The following is a 14,848-nucleotide window of genomic DNA, read 5'->3' as shown; positions in this document are numbered from 1 at the left end:
ACAGCAATGCACACTCACACAGAGCCCCAAGATACACATGGAAATCAGCCCCTTCTCAAATCAGCATACATGCCCAGTAACAACCATAATCCTGGCAAAGGCCATCTTTTACGTCAATCCTGTCTACGCCCAGCCATTGACTCATTACTAAACATGTACACCACAACACAAGAGATATGCTTATAACACAGGTGTCACAACCATGTCATAAAGATTACACACCCTGTAACAAACTACAGCCTTACCCTAGACAGGTTCTAGTTAAGCAAAGGAAACCTTCCAGCCTTCCCTGATCTGAACAACCAAGCCAATACTCTCTCCACAATCTCGCCTGCTACTCTGCTATATAAATACTCGTTAAAGTCTTCTATCCCCTTCATTTCATTTTCTTTGCAAACTTTACTTCATAGCAATACAATTATTTCCTTTAAAATATCAAACATTTTACCTTGAGCAAAGTCGTTTAAATTTCAATTACAGATGAAAACAGGTTCTGAACATCAACATCCAACAGTCGAAGATCTAAATTCATAATTTAAAGAAAATATACAAAAATTGTTAAATATACAGCACACATAACACATTATCATAAACATGAACATTTCTATTTCCTAACTTCAAACTGTCAACAGAAAGTTACAACTCATAACCCCTTCTACTGATCACAATCCTTCCCTACATATTGACGTCAGCAGGCAAACAACAACTAACAATAAAACACATTATAAAAACTTTCACTATGACATATAAATCACTGCATATTATGCAAAACATACTCTTTCTATTAGACACACAATCGAGAACCCCACCACAAATCCCCCTTGAGTAAAGAACTCACACACAACGCTATTAAATTTAAACACACTAAAAAATATATGTGCGTTCATTTTTTACAAAATGTATTATGCACCTAAAGAATAATCTGCACTATTTTAGTTAACTTCTCGAATCAAACCGGCACCTGACACCTTGTTTAACTACACAAACCAAACCTGTACACCACATGAAACGCATCTCAGTCTCTCGAATCTACATCTGATGTGTGTAGTCTAGGCTCAAATCCACAAGTGAAGTAAAATTGTCTGAATTTCACTCTGCTCATGATACACCTCACCCAAAACTATCCACATGCATCTAGCACTGGTTTAATCCTCACACTGTCCCTTAAACCAAATAAACAAAGAAACATCCTAATATAACATTTGGGTTTTACTTCACAAATACTATGGGTGCTGCTGTCAATCCACTGCTCCCATTTAGGCTGCACGTTTCTACTATCTGTAATGAAACCCTCATTGTTACTGCATTATACACTAAATATGTAACAACCTTGTATGTATCCTACTATACTCTCCTTGTCAGGTTACATGCTTTCTGTTACTCTGAGCTAAGCTTTTTTTCTTAATCCACCATTGTATGTATCCTACAAAATATTCACTGTTGGCAACAAGCTCACTGTAACCCTGAGCCAAGCTGTCTTTGTTTGTAACTAAGACACCTTCATGCAACAGCGCCTCAATGCCTTTGGGCTGCTAGTGCGCTTTACAAATCCCAAAAAATAAAAAATAAAAATAAAGTATGAGATTCGAGAATCACATACATCATGTACAATGAAAATGTAGCAAACTTAGGGCCTAATTCACCGAACGTTTTCCAATGGGCTTTTGCCTTTATAAAATGCTTCTGTGAAGTAGGCCCTTAATATATACTGTTTTCAAATACTTTACCTGAATCGAGAACTCAAAACTATAACCCCCTCATCCTCGTGTCAGTTTTTTCTTATTTTTCGATCTCAACACACCAACCAGGTAACATCTAAACAATAAATAACACTAATGCACCTACCTAAACTACATCCAAAATATAATAGACTATGATAATTATGAAAACAATGTTCACATAAAATCACAGTCTCTCAATTGGAATTACTGTCAATGTAAGCAGATTAAAATTGACAGAAACACAGCAAAACCTGATACTTGCCAAATTCACTGAAGACAAGCCAAAAGGTCACTATTGACGTGAGGCATAAGAGCACTTGTTCAAAATCTGAACATCAAACGAAGAGAACAATACCCCTACAATGCATATGTAAATGACCAATCTCATAAAATGGCTGTCAAAGGAGAACCTCTTGACCATTAAGTCCTTCCAATCAAAACACACTACGTTTCCCTCATATTCAAATAAATAACTCCCTACATCACCATTCTGTTGAAATTCTCTCAGCGATACAACAAGGGCTGCCATGGAGCAAACAAAAAAAACTGTCCACATAATTAGAGATCTGTGGGTTCATTGGCTGATGATCTACTTCATGTAGAGAGGAATTCACCAGCATCTTGAATTGCTGCATTTCCAAACATTTTGGTAAGGAATTAGAGGTATGAGATTGGAGCAAATATTCCATATATGAGTAAAGGGTAGATTACACCATCATCCATGCATCGTCATAATTCAGGTAATGTTCTTGGTTATTGCAGAGGTGTTTCTTTTTTCTCATCATGAAACATAGTTTGCAGAATTTCATGGACACGTTTCCAAACACATCATTTGTGCTTTCAAACATCACACAAAGGTAAACATGGAAAAGGAAGCAAACACTTAACAAACAAATTGAAAAAAACAGAAACCATCCACAAAGTAATTTCTGTATTCATAGCCGACCACCATATAATGAGTATCTACAATAAAAATATCGCATACTCAAACAGTGAATTATTTAGGAAAGATGTGGTTCATCCAACAGACATTGGAAATGCGTTGTTCCTCCAGAATATCCAAACATGACTTCTTCACTTTGAAAGAAATGCATCTTATTTATTTATTTATTTATTTATTGAGTATTTGTAAAGTGCCTATGCATCAAAAGGTGTTTCAAGGTGCCACAGGACAAAAAAAGGGGAGCAGGGAAGAAAACAACAATAAAGGTCCTACTAGGCCTTGTGTCATTCAGATCGTGCAAGTGCATTAACAATAAGTGCTGGGGGTGGGAATAGGGAGGTAGGGGGGTGCCAGTCATGGCAGAAGAGATGATGCTAAGATGTGAGTGAAGTGAGGGGCAGAGTGGCAGCATACAAGTGCAGGGGGGAGTAGGAGGGGAAGAGGAGGGGCCCTGGTTCAAGGCAAGTGCTAAAGGTAGGCCAGGTGGGCAAGGGTCAGGGGATGCATGGAGTGCAGGGAGTGAGGACCACAGGCTAATTGTGAGGACGCCCGTAGACCAGGCTCAGTATGGCAGCATACCCTGCCAAGCTAGTCAGGGGGAGAGGGCCCAAAAGGGAAAGTGCAGGTTAGGGGGTCAGGGTGACTGGGTAGACTGGGTGAGGAGGGCCTGGTGCCCTGTAGGACTCAGAAGGGTCCAGGCAGCCAGTGAAGGCAGCAGAGGGGCAATACAAAGAGAGGGGGAGAGGAAGAAAAAAGGAAGGTCTTGCAAAGCTTCTGGAACTTAAGGAGATCTGGCTCAAGCCTGAGAGGGGCAGCAGGCCATTCCAGAGGTAAGCTCCAGATGAAGAAAGAAATCCACCCCCACTCTCTGCTTGGAAAAGTGTCTGCTCTGCAGAGAATTGGAGCATGATGACTGGAGGGTTCAACCAGGGAGGTATTTAGGTAAAGAGAATTGTATTTAGTGGGATCCCAGGCCCCAGAAAGTCTTGTGGATGATGCAAAGGGTATTGAAAGTGATCCTTGCAGCCAGCAGCAGCCCATGGAGAGATTTGAGGGCTGCAGTGATACAGTCCTTTGGCTTGAGGCCAAGAATAAGTCTTGCAGTCCGTTTCTGGATTAATTGAAGGAGGTGAAGGGAATATAAAGGTAGATTGAGAAAGAGGCTCTAGCAGTAGTGCAGCTTAAAAAGAACCAGAGCTCTGGAGAAATTGAGTTTCCGGGGGAAGGTGAGGAAAGGGAGAATGGCTCTGAGGAGTGGCAGCTGAAAGTGGGCCTTCTTGGCAAGGTCCGCGATGTGAGGGGAGAAGAAGAGAGTCGAAGATGACACCAAGGTTTTTAGCCTCACAAGAGGGTGATGGGAGGGAACCCAATCATTACCCCAAAGGTCTTTCTAAAGGACGGCCTACAACCATAAACTTTTAAAAATAAATAAATAACCCACAAATTGAGATGTACTAAGGTACTGAGACGAGGAAGATGAACGTGCTAATATCACATCGCGATTCATGACCAGTTTCCATAAAAATGAATCAAGAAACAGCACTAATAAACACAACCCAAGAAATATGTTTATTACTTTTTCACACCTTGTATTCCCCACTGAAAATGAATTAAAAATGTGTGATACTATGAATTATGCAAATCGTACCAAAAACAATGAAGAATGTATCTGGGACTCAATACCGAAAATTCTCGAATGATGCTGCTTCCCCGTGCACATGGATCGTGAATCACAAGTACTCTCACTTAATATAAAAAACTATTCCAAATATAATCAGTGGACCCATTTCTTTTCAAACCGCAAAACACACCTACGAAAAGCTGCAAATGGATTAGTCCAAGGATACTGGAATGAACTGAAATTGAGAACCGATTGGCTAATACAAACACACAGATCTCAAATCGCCTTAATATACTTCAGGACACCTTCCATTTACTCATTGCTTTTGAGACAAATTCATGTGGGCACAGTGCAAACTTTTCCTTCCCCAAACCACCTTCCCTTTGTTTGTTTCCTTTGTGGTACTTTGTTTTCTGTTTGTTCCTTTCATTTATATTTGTTTTTTTAATCTGTTAAAAACCATTTGGAACCTTCATTGTTTTCTTTTTCTTTTGATTTATACTTTTAAATTTTTCAGGAGATGGAGGCTGATAATACAGAGGCAACTCCAACGATATAGAGATCCAGGTTTTGATTGTTCTCGGAAGCACTGAATACGTGCAGCAAGAGAATGTCGAGTGGGTAGAGCAGCTAGTTCCACCAAAAAAATACTGCTGCAAGAGATTCACCCCATCTCTCTGCTGGCAGGACTTCAGAGTACCCAAAGACACACCTCTTTCAGAAGTGAAAAAGGCACAGTGCACCTTGTGTGGGGAGGTGCCCAGAAGAGGATTGGCAACAGTGGCAACACAGAGTTTGGACAAACCCCCTGATTCACTTTCACTGGCAGCAAGTAGACCAGCAATTTAGGAACAGGTTCAAGAAGCAAGATATCTGACTTCGGTGCCTATAATTCCTACAGCCTCCCATCCCTTCCTTTACCCACAAAATGTCATTTTCAGAACCACAGAAACCGTTTTTAAAAATAACTAAACTGGCGGAGAGTGAGTTGAAATTTAAGCAAAAAATAGCAGATCCGTCAGATAAGTAGGGATAGAAGGGAGTGGAGGAGGAATGCAGGATGTCTTAAGTGGGGTGGAGGAAGAATGGCAGAATGGGAAGGCTCCCTTTTGCCTCCCCACTATAAAGATGACATCATTCAGAGAAGGACCCCAGATAGCTGAAAATTGTAAGGGGTACACTGTGTGTCATCAACCGCATTTCCACCCACCTGATTACCTGAGCGTCCTTCCCTGGGTGCAAATGAGGCAATCTACATCAAGGCAGTGCTCTGACGCTGCCAATAACTGCCTGCCGTCCAAGTTAAGGCACTGAGTGCACCAAGGCTCCCTTAACACAGATGTCAATGCCATTACCACCAGAATCATGCTGCCACCAAGCTGTATATCACCATTACCACTTGTGATGTTTTCTGCACAGATGCTACGGGTGTTTATATTTAAAAAAAGGAAAACGTACCTTAAGCTTACAGTGCAGCACTGCATGGCCCTCCTAAAGTCCATTTTCTATGTTGATGAGCTCACAAGGACAACACAGCACCACACCACATACATATAAGCATTCTTCTTTATTTATCACGTGCACCAAAAAAAGGAGCCACCGAAGGCTCAAAGAACAGATGAATGGGCACATTTTATATAGACCTTTTGTTTAGCTCTGTGCATTTCCGCAAATCAAACAGCTTCTCTGCACACTTACAAATTATTACAAATTTCACAAACAAGATGCATTTTTAAATGTGCAGAAATATATGGCAACCCCAAAATCATGCTTGGAATAAGAGCAGAGATGTTACATGCTGCATGACACGATATGTCCTGATATGACCCAACGCTGTTTGTTTGGATCACATTTTACAGTGACATGCCTTTTAACGAAACATCATGGAGAAATGCGCTGGAAGCCTATGCAACATTAATGTTAGGAGAGCATCACAACACCAACATATTAAAAGTAGATGTCCAGCACATAATTTATGCTACAACTCAGCCCCCCCGGAAACACAAAGATCCCCTTTGGTAATAAGGTCACCTGCTTATTTCCAAAAATGGGATGTCTAAAAAAAGAGCATCCTCTGCTCTATTTTCAGATGCTCCATTTCCTGAGCATCTGACCCCAAAATGTTCATTTTGAAAATACTTAAAAATAGTCTCAATATAAGGGAGAAAGGAGAGAAAAGGAAACGATGAACCACATGGGTAGTGATGGGCAAGAATGCAGAGGGAGAGCAGTAAAACATGACACAGCACATTAGATCAATCATCAACACTCAAAGATCAAAGGTATACACCCAAGCAATAGAAATTACTTATAAATTGGCAGTGCTCTTGTTATCAACCCCTGCAGACTATCATCAAATATATGATATATTCAGTGAAAGAAACCTTGGTTAAGCGAGAGTTAAGGTGATCAGATTTAACACAACAAAACCATTGAAATTCAGCACTCGTATTTCAAGCAAATCCACCATAACCTTGTGACCCCAGTTGCACAGCATATGACCACAATGACCACAATGATGACATCACTGATGACAATGATGTAATTAGTGATATCATCAGTGATGTCATCTCCGATGTCATCATTGTGGTCATACCCTACCCGGCGCAACAGAGAGCACACTGTTAAGGTGAACTTGCTTGAAATGTCAATGCTGTATTTCAAGAGTTTTGTTGTGTTAAAATGCGATCTCTCTTAACCAAGGTGATTTCATTGAATTTCAAAGGTTTTGTGGCTATGTTTTTTTCATGTTAAATCTGATTACCCTAACTCTCGCTTAACTAAACAGATTTCAGTGGTTTTGTTATACTATAGTTACTTTGGGGGCCACCAGCCATGTGGCCACTGTACTTGTTACACCAATAACCAATTTGTTTCTTTGGGTACCACTAATCATGACCTTCAGATGTAGCCACTGCAGATGCTGCACCAGTAGGTTTCTTTGGGGCCCAATAGCAACCAATAGGTTCCTTTGGGCACACTAGCCATAGCCTTCGGCCATGGCCAGTGGTCATGGACTTCAGCCCTGGCCACTGTACATGTTGTACCAATTGGTTCCTTTGGGCCCACTATCCATAGCCTTCCACCACGGCCAGTGGCCATGGTCTTCGGCATCGGCTATTGTACTTGTTGCACCAATACGTTTCTTTGCGGACTACTAGACATGGCCTTTAGCTGTGGCCACTGTATATGAGATGCTGCACTGATAGGTTTCTGTGGGGCCTACTAACCCTGGCCTTCAGACGTGGCAACTGTACATGTTGCACCAATACGTTTCTTTGGGGCCCACTAGCCATGGCCTTTGGCCATGGTCAGTAGCACAAAGAGCCATATCCCCTGCCTAGTAGATGGGATCACTGCAGGTGTATCATTTCCTTTTTTCACTCTCTCTTGATTGCTGTGGGATTCCCCCGATAATGGAAACCAACTACACATACAGCAGCAATGAACTAGCTATGCCTGTGTTGGGAAGGAAATTTGCCTTTCCCACCCGCCTATGCGCTTTAGAGTAAGGTGAGTCCCATAGATAGACGTGCAATGTACCAGAGGGGAGAGGGCCGTGCTAAGAAACCCGGCACAAATACAATATTGCAGGAATTATAAATGCATAGACTTAGTGCGTGCATATAAAGAGACGCATTTTATAGTTATGGTAGACACCTTCAGTCCTACATGGCTGTGCAATAAACTCATGCCCGGAGAAGAAACCTGAACAGTCCCAAACGCTGAGGGCAGATTAATCTTCACTGCTAATTCTCATAGAAAGATCACTTTGTTCCTCAACTGTTGCAAATACTTCTTATCCTAGAGAGGAATGCGCCCTGTAAAACCATGAGACAGCACCTGGCTCCTCGTGGCGTGGTTTCATCACAGCCAGACCAACAGCAGGCCTGCAACCCCCACCCAGCCCACCAGGACTAAAGGCACCCACCACTGACCCAATCCAAGTACCCCTGGATTTCACGATAGTGGGGGACCGTCGAACACCGGCAATAAAACCAATGGCCATAAAACATCTATATGGACATGACCATTTCACCTTATCCCATAAATACACCCTTTGTAGTACGAGGTACAGGGAGGAATAAATTATAGCTCAAAATGAGGGTGGAAGCCTTGGGTGAGTAGAGTGCATTGTGAACCGAGCAGAGAATGTGTGGGTCAGCCTGATCGTGTTCCTCCCCCTATGCCAGTCCCCAAGTTTCCCAGGTGCATGCCATAATGATCTAGTAGTGCTATCATACAATAGTAACTCTGAAATGGCAACATGTGAAAGGCCTGACCTTCAGTCCCTTGAGAGACAAGCCCACCTGACCCCATGTGAGAGGACACAAGAGGACAAGACTGGAGCAAATAATAGCCTGGCATCCCCTATGCAGCAGGCCCATGTATAGGGTCTCACTAACCAGCCACGCAAGTTTCAACCATATACAATAATGTCACTGATGTTGCTGTGTACCCTTATAATTTGTTGTTCATGCAGACTCTGGCAGAACGTTCTCAAGCGCGAGAGTCCTTTGCTTGCGCCTTTACATTTTGTACGATTAAAACTTGTTATCCTTGCAAGCAATCTCTTGGCCTTTTTTCCCTAGCAGGTTGTATTTTTTCTGGCGTAAACGTACAGGGGCGTGCCTTCAATTGGTGACCCCGATGTGATCCCAGTGCCCCCGTACCTGCGAAGATATCCAGGCAACCTCTCTGGAAGGGCCGCGCCCACCTTCAGCAACCAGCCCCAAAACATGTACTTCCAAATGGCTGTGCAGGAGCCATCTTTGCAGAATCCTGACTGATCTTTGGAGCAGGTGTGGCCCGAAGGAGAGGTGCAGGCCGGTGTTGGAACCCTGTGAATGGAGGAGTTTGGGTGAATGCGAGAGTATAACTTTGCAAGGGATAAAAAGTTGGGGATAGATGTATGTGAAAGTGTGAACAGTCTGAACATGCGGCGAATGTAAGCGGCAGTGTGGCATGTTTGAGGCTTATTGTGTTTTTTGGTTTTATTAATTTTTTCTAAGGAGAATAATAAGGAAAAGGAGACGGGAAGACAGGGAACCTCCCTGAGTGAGGGGGGAAAGGTGGCATCACAGCCATTGTTTAACAAAGGAGTAAAAAGGAAATACCTATGAGCTCTGTATAGTTAGAGAGTTCGGGCATAGTAGTGGTTGTCATTTTAGCTTGTTATTTTTGTTTGTTTTATTCCTGTATTTTTATTGTGTAGGGAGTAGGCCCAGGTGGGGCGTCGAGTGGCTTGTGTGCGTGTGTGTAGGTGAGGGGAGTGTGGTTTGTGTAAACAAGTAATCCTAACAGGGAACAGGGAGCTGGCAGAAGAAATGACAAAAAGTTTTAGAATTTTTGTGTGGGTAGAGAGGGAGTGGGGGGAATTGAACTGTGTTTTGATGACATCTGCATAACTGTGGTGCATTAGCACAGGCGTAGCCCAACTAAGCAAGCACATGGGAGACACGGCCATGGGGGGATACACGCCCATAGAGTACATGTGCAAGACCCTGCCATTGTTCTGTGACAGGATCAAGAAATATCACAACCAGTGGGTGACTGAGACCAGGAAAGGGGGGATGACCCGCTCATTGCCAGAGCAGGGCTCCTTGGACAAGATTAGGCTAGAACACGTATCCATCTTTCTGATGGCATAATACACAGGGAAACAATTACAAAACAAGAGGGAAATATTGAATTTCTGGAAGGTGTTCAGGGATACAGAGGAGCGTTGGGGAGAAGGATGGGCGCACAACGATAGTACAGGCGCAGGCCCAGACCAGGATGGGAAGGCTTCGACAGGCCACAAGGGAATATACCCTTTAGCAGCCCTTCACGCAGTGGGATATACAAACCCAACGTATGTGTCAACAGGCTCACATGTACCGACATCTGCGAGAGCACCCCCTCCCCGTATGTCTCCCCTCCAGAACTAGCCACACTATGAGTGGCATAGGACATAACAAAAGCAGGCACCCTGGTGCCATTGGCGTCAGATGAGTGGAAGTCAGGAGACTTTTTATTCAGAATAGACAATGCGCCCATAAAAGCTATGCACGTACAGCGTGACAGCGACATGGATAGCTTGGATTATGAGAATGTTGGGTCCCATGGGGAAGACAAAGACAAGTGGAGTGAGTTTGATAAGGTTGAAGACGGTGAAGATGGAGAGGCTGAACAGGCGCCTCAACCCACCCCGAGGGTAGAGAGCTTATGGGACGGCAGGTTGAGGGAGAGGTTTGGCAGGATGGCAGTAGCAAGGAAAAAGGAAAGTGTAACCAAGGGCGGATGGAACAGAATGAAAATGCAAATGCACCTAATACACAAGGGGGCAGGGAGGCCACAATATGTACCATGGGCACAGATGTACAAGAATACCCTAATAAAGATGCTACCGGCAGACGCATAACACAGGAGTACCATTAACAATAGGAGACATGAAAAGCCTATGGGTGGCAGTAATCGGGGATCAGGCTGCCAATGTGTGGGTTCAGGCAGGGTACCCGGGAGTAACACTAAGCAACAACGCTCACGATGGAGCACCGTTTAACAAGATCAGAGCAAGGGTTTGGGATGTGCTGCGACGAGCGTTCCCACACACGCCCGATTTACCATCCATTATGCAATGCACAATGGGTGACGATGATGATGCCGCACAATTCATTCTTTAGGTCCAAGAGATGTGGAAGGTGGAAACGGGTAACGCCTGGGACCAGTCTATACTTTATAGTGAAACAAGGCCTTCCCAAAGAGGTACAAAAGGCGCTTCACAAGATCGTAGGGATTGAGGCAAAGAGGTGGCCTGAAATCCAAAGCATTATAGTAGATCCTTCTAGGAGAATAAAAGAGCACAAGAAAGAAACGCTTCAAAGGAAACAGGCAGAGGAAGCGAAACTGGTACAGAATAAATTTGCCAAAGTGGCCGTATTGGCATCGGGACGGACGCCCACCCAGATGGAGGAGGGAGGATACACCCCAAGCCTTATGAATGCCAGAATAGCTGCAGTGTGGGCTGAAGGAGGGCAAGAACAGTGGGGCGTAAACCCGCACTTCCCGGGACTACAGTGGCAATGAGCGCAGCAGCGAGGGAGAGGTGGGTTCAGGGGATCAAGGGGATGGGTGTTTGGAGGAATGGGACCCAGAGGAGGAGTAGCAGGACAATGTTGGACTTGTGAGAAGTGGGGGCATTTCTCAAGGGTGTACAGGAGCAGGCAAGGTATGGGATATGGCTATGGCCAGCAGAACTATGGCCCACCACCCCAGGGCACCCCTCAAGGGCCGCTCCCCCAGAATGTCCTCAATGCCATATGGGACACACCAAGCTTATACTGAGTTACATCCACATATTCCAGTTCCCTCCCCCATTGCAGCACCCCCAACAAGTAGTGCAGCAGTACCAGCCCCACCCCAACATGCAGCAGGCAGGGAACGCAAATGCCTTTGGCAGCACGCCCAATGGTACTGTGACCCTGTGTCAAGGCACTACACTGATGGGAGAAATCCTGCCAACAAGCAGGGATTCTCAAGGGCTGTTTTGACAGTTATATATACACAATATTTCGATGTAAATGTGGGAGGAAGGGTAGTATGTGCCCCCCTATTAGATTCTGAGAGCTCTCCTATTAACTTGCTTGGCAGAGATCTGCTTAGCAAGTTGAACATGACAATCTCATTCACAGACAACGGCAGTGTGTGCTCCACGCCAGGCATGTGCTCGAAGAGGGTGATACTCATAGGACACACCATGGAACGTGACATGGTGGTGTGAGGCATCCCCATAGACCCAGACATGTTCATCTACAGCATAACAGTGCTTGGGCAAGCAGTGCCATAAATTACCAAAACCTGCTGGAGAGTGCCATCTGATTTCATTTTCCACCCTGTAGTGTCCCCAGAGTTAGTGGCAGGCACCATACTGTCCCTAGATCTGCAGGGATTGCTAGTATCAGCAAAGATAGTTTTGGTCCTAAGTACGGACACTCACTGATGGTGCACCATCCTGGGCATTGACCCCACTGTACCCCTCAAGGAAGCAACAGATGCAAAGCTTTTTGAGGATATTGATAGCGACAGGGAAATAATACTTGAGATTTGCATCCCCTGCCATATCATGGTGCAGTATGGGAGAGTGCAAAGCCCTCTCATGGCCGTTGTCACCCCGACCCATTCACACAAGGTGACTTACAAAATGTGCTGATACAGTTATGGACAACTAACACACATGATGTAGGGCTCCTGAAAGAAGTGACGCCAGTAAGAATCACACTATAAAATTGAGCAGTATTACCCCGAGTAAAACTGTACCCACTCTCAAGGGAGGCAGAAGAGGGGATAAAAGACACAATACAGACCTTGCTACACCAAGGGATCATAGTGCCCTCTACCTCACCATGCAACACTGCCATATACCCTGTTAAAAAGGCAATGGGGTAATTGGAGAATGATCCAGGATCTCCGCCCCCTCAATGACGTAGTACAGAAGGAATTTCCTCTCGTTCCAAATCCAGCCTCCATATTCTGCAGCATCCCCAAAAAAGCGACACACTTCACAGTGGTCGACCTAAAAAACAAATTTTTCTCAGTACCCTTGCACCCACACAATATCTCACAGCATTTGCACATGGCGGAAAGCGCTATGAGTACACTTGTTTGCCCCAAGGGCATTGCAAAGGTCCTAGCATATTTAACAGCATATTGCACAAAGACCACCTAGGTAACATCCATGTGCTCAGCAGGGTCATCCAATACGTAGACAACTTATTGGTGTGCAGTAAAAGTGAGCAGAACAGCCGCAGAGACTCCATCACCCTGCTGCAACTACTAGTCGGCAAGGGTTACAAGGTTGATAAGGCCAAGCTCCAATATTGCCAGCTTGAAGTACTCTATCGAGGGCAGCTGATTTCAGCTGACGGTAAGAGAATTATACCTGACAGAGCAGTGATAGTGCACGCCACGCCTAGGCCAGTTACAGTAAAATACATGCACAAATGTTTGGGGATGTGTAACCACTGCAGGGTTTGGATTCTGGACTACAAGCATACACAAGGCCATTCTTACAGGGCCTCAAGGAAGTGCAAAAAGGCAGTCCATTAGCTAGAATGGACAGCCGACATGGTGCAAAGTTTCAATGACATGAAAGAATTGATTTCCACAGCTCCAGTTCTCGGCACCCCAGACTACACGCAGGAATTTTACTTATTTTCACACTCAAATGACATGCTTATGACAGATGTACTGACACAGGAGAGCCCAATGGGCCATAAGCCACTGGCTTACTATAGCAGTGCACTAGACTCAGTAATGCAAGGACAGTTCTCTTGCGAACAGGCTCTCGTTGCAGCTGTCTTCGCCATCGAGAAGAGCTCCACAATTGTAATGGGTGCTCAGTAACATTGTACGTGGAGCACTCAGTATTTGCAATCCTAGAAAGATCGAATTCCACCCTAACCACTCAGAGAGCATCAGTTTACAAGATTATTATCTCAAGCCCAAATGTCCATGCTGTAAGATGCAGAACAGTAAACCCTGCCACGTTCTGAACGGAACCGTGCACAAATGAACAATTACAACAATACGACCAAAGCAGCAGCATACCTCCCAGTAACCACAACTGCTGAGTATGTTGTTACAGCCATTCTGACACGACCAGAGAAGGACTCTGAAAACAGCACTGCTCATGGCACAAATAGTAGAGCTCCATGCTAGAGCACCGCAGGAAGAGAAAGACACTTGGCTCATGCCTGGGTGCGTAAAATTACCAACTGATCTCTTATGGAGGCACAGTTCAAAAAACACATTGCAGCAGACATACAGGAGGACTGGTTCATACCAAATCTCCAAGAACACCTCTGAACCATGGTCATACAATGTCCCATGTGCCAAGTGTTCAGCACTGGAATGACACTCTGCATGTTACAAGGCCCATTGCCCCGCCCCATTGTGTAAGTGATTTCAATCCAGCACTTCACCTAAGTCAATGCCTAGCGTGTAATGCACAACTAAAATCCTTATTTATTTATTTATGTCTAAAAGTTCTTTTAGTCGGAACGCTGTACCACTTATATCACGCCCCTCGCTTGGAACCCCCCTGGTCACACTGAACCAGGAATCAGGCTGGTTTGCAAAGTTAAAATATTTATTTATGTAGTTCACAATATAATCACACTATGTTTAATGGGTATACAATAATCACCAATGGCGTGATGTCACACTAAGCACACACTAAGCAATCTCTTTAATCACAAGGAGTAATAGTGAGGAACAATTCAGCACATAAATAATACTTTTGTGGGTGTGTGTTCAAATCAAATAGCAATGTGGTTACTGTTTCCCCCTGCATGCCCCTCAACCCCCCAACAAGCAATGTAAAGAGATAGGAAGAGAGAGAGCAGGTATTCAGGAATGCAGAATTCAAACAAAATGTCAATCCCAATTTCCCCCCAGCAACACGAGAGAGAAACAGAATTGATTGGCAAGCTGTCAAAAATGGTTTTAAAGTTATCTGAAGAATGGATTGGGTAAAACACTAAATGTGGTTTAACTTGATAAAATGTTTTAATTTCTAATGGG

The sequence above is a fragment of the Ambystoma mexicanum genome, chromosome 7p (genome assembly GCF_040938575.1).
Source record: "Ambystoma mexicanum isolate Mex_15411 chromosome 7p, UKY_AmexF1_1, whole genome shotgun sequence".
NCBI lineage: Eukaryota > Metazoa > Chordata > Amphibia > Caudata > Ambystomatidae > Ambystoma > Ambystoma mexicanum.
This window is presented reverse-complemented; position numbering follows the sequence as displayed.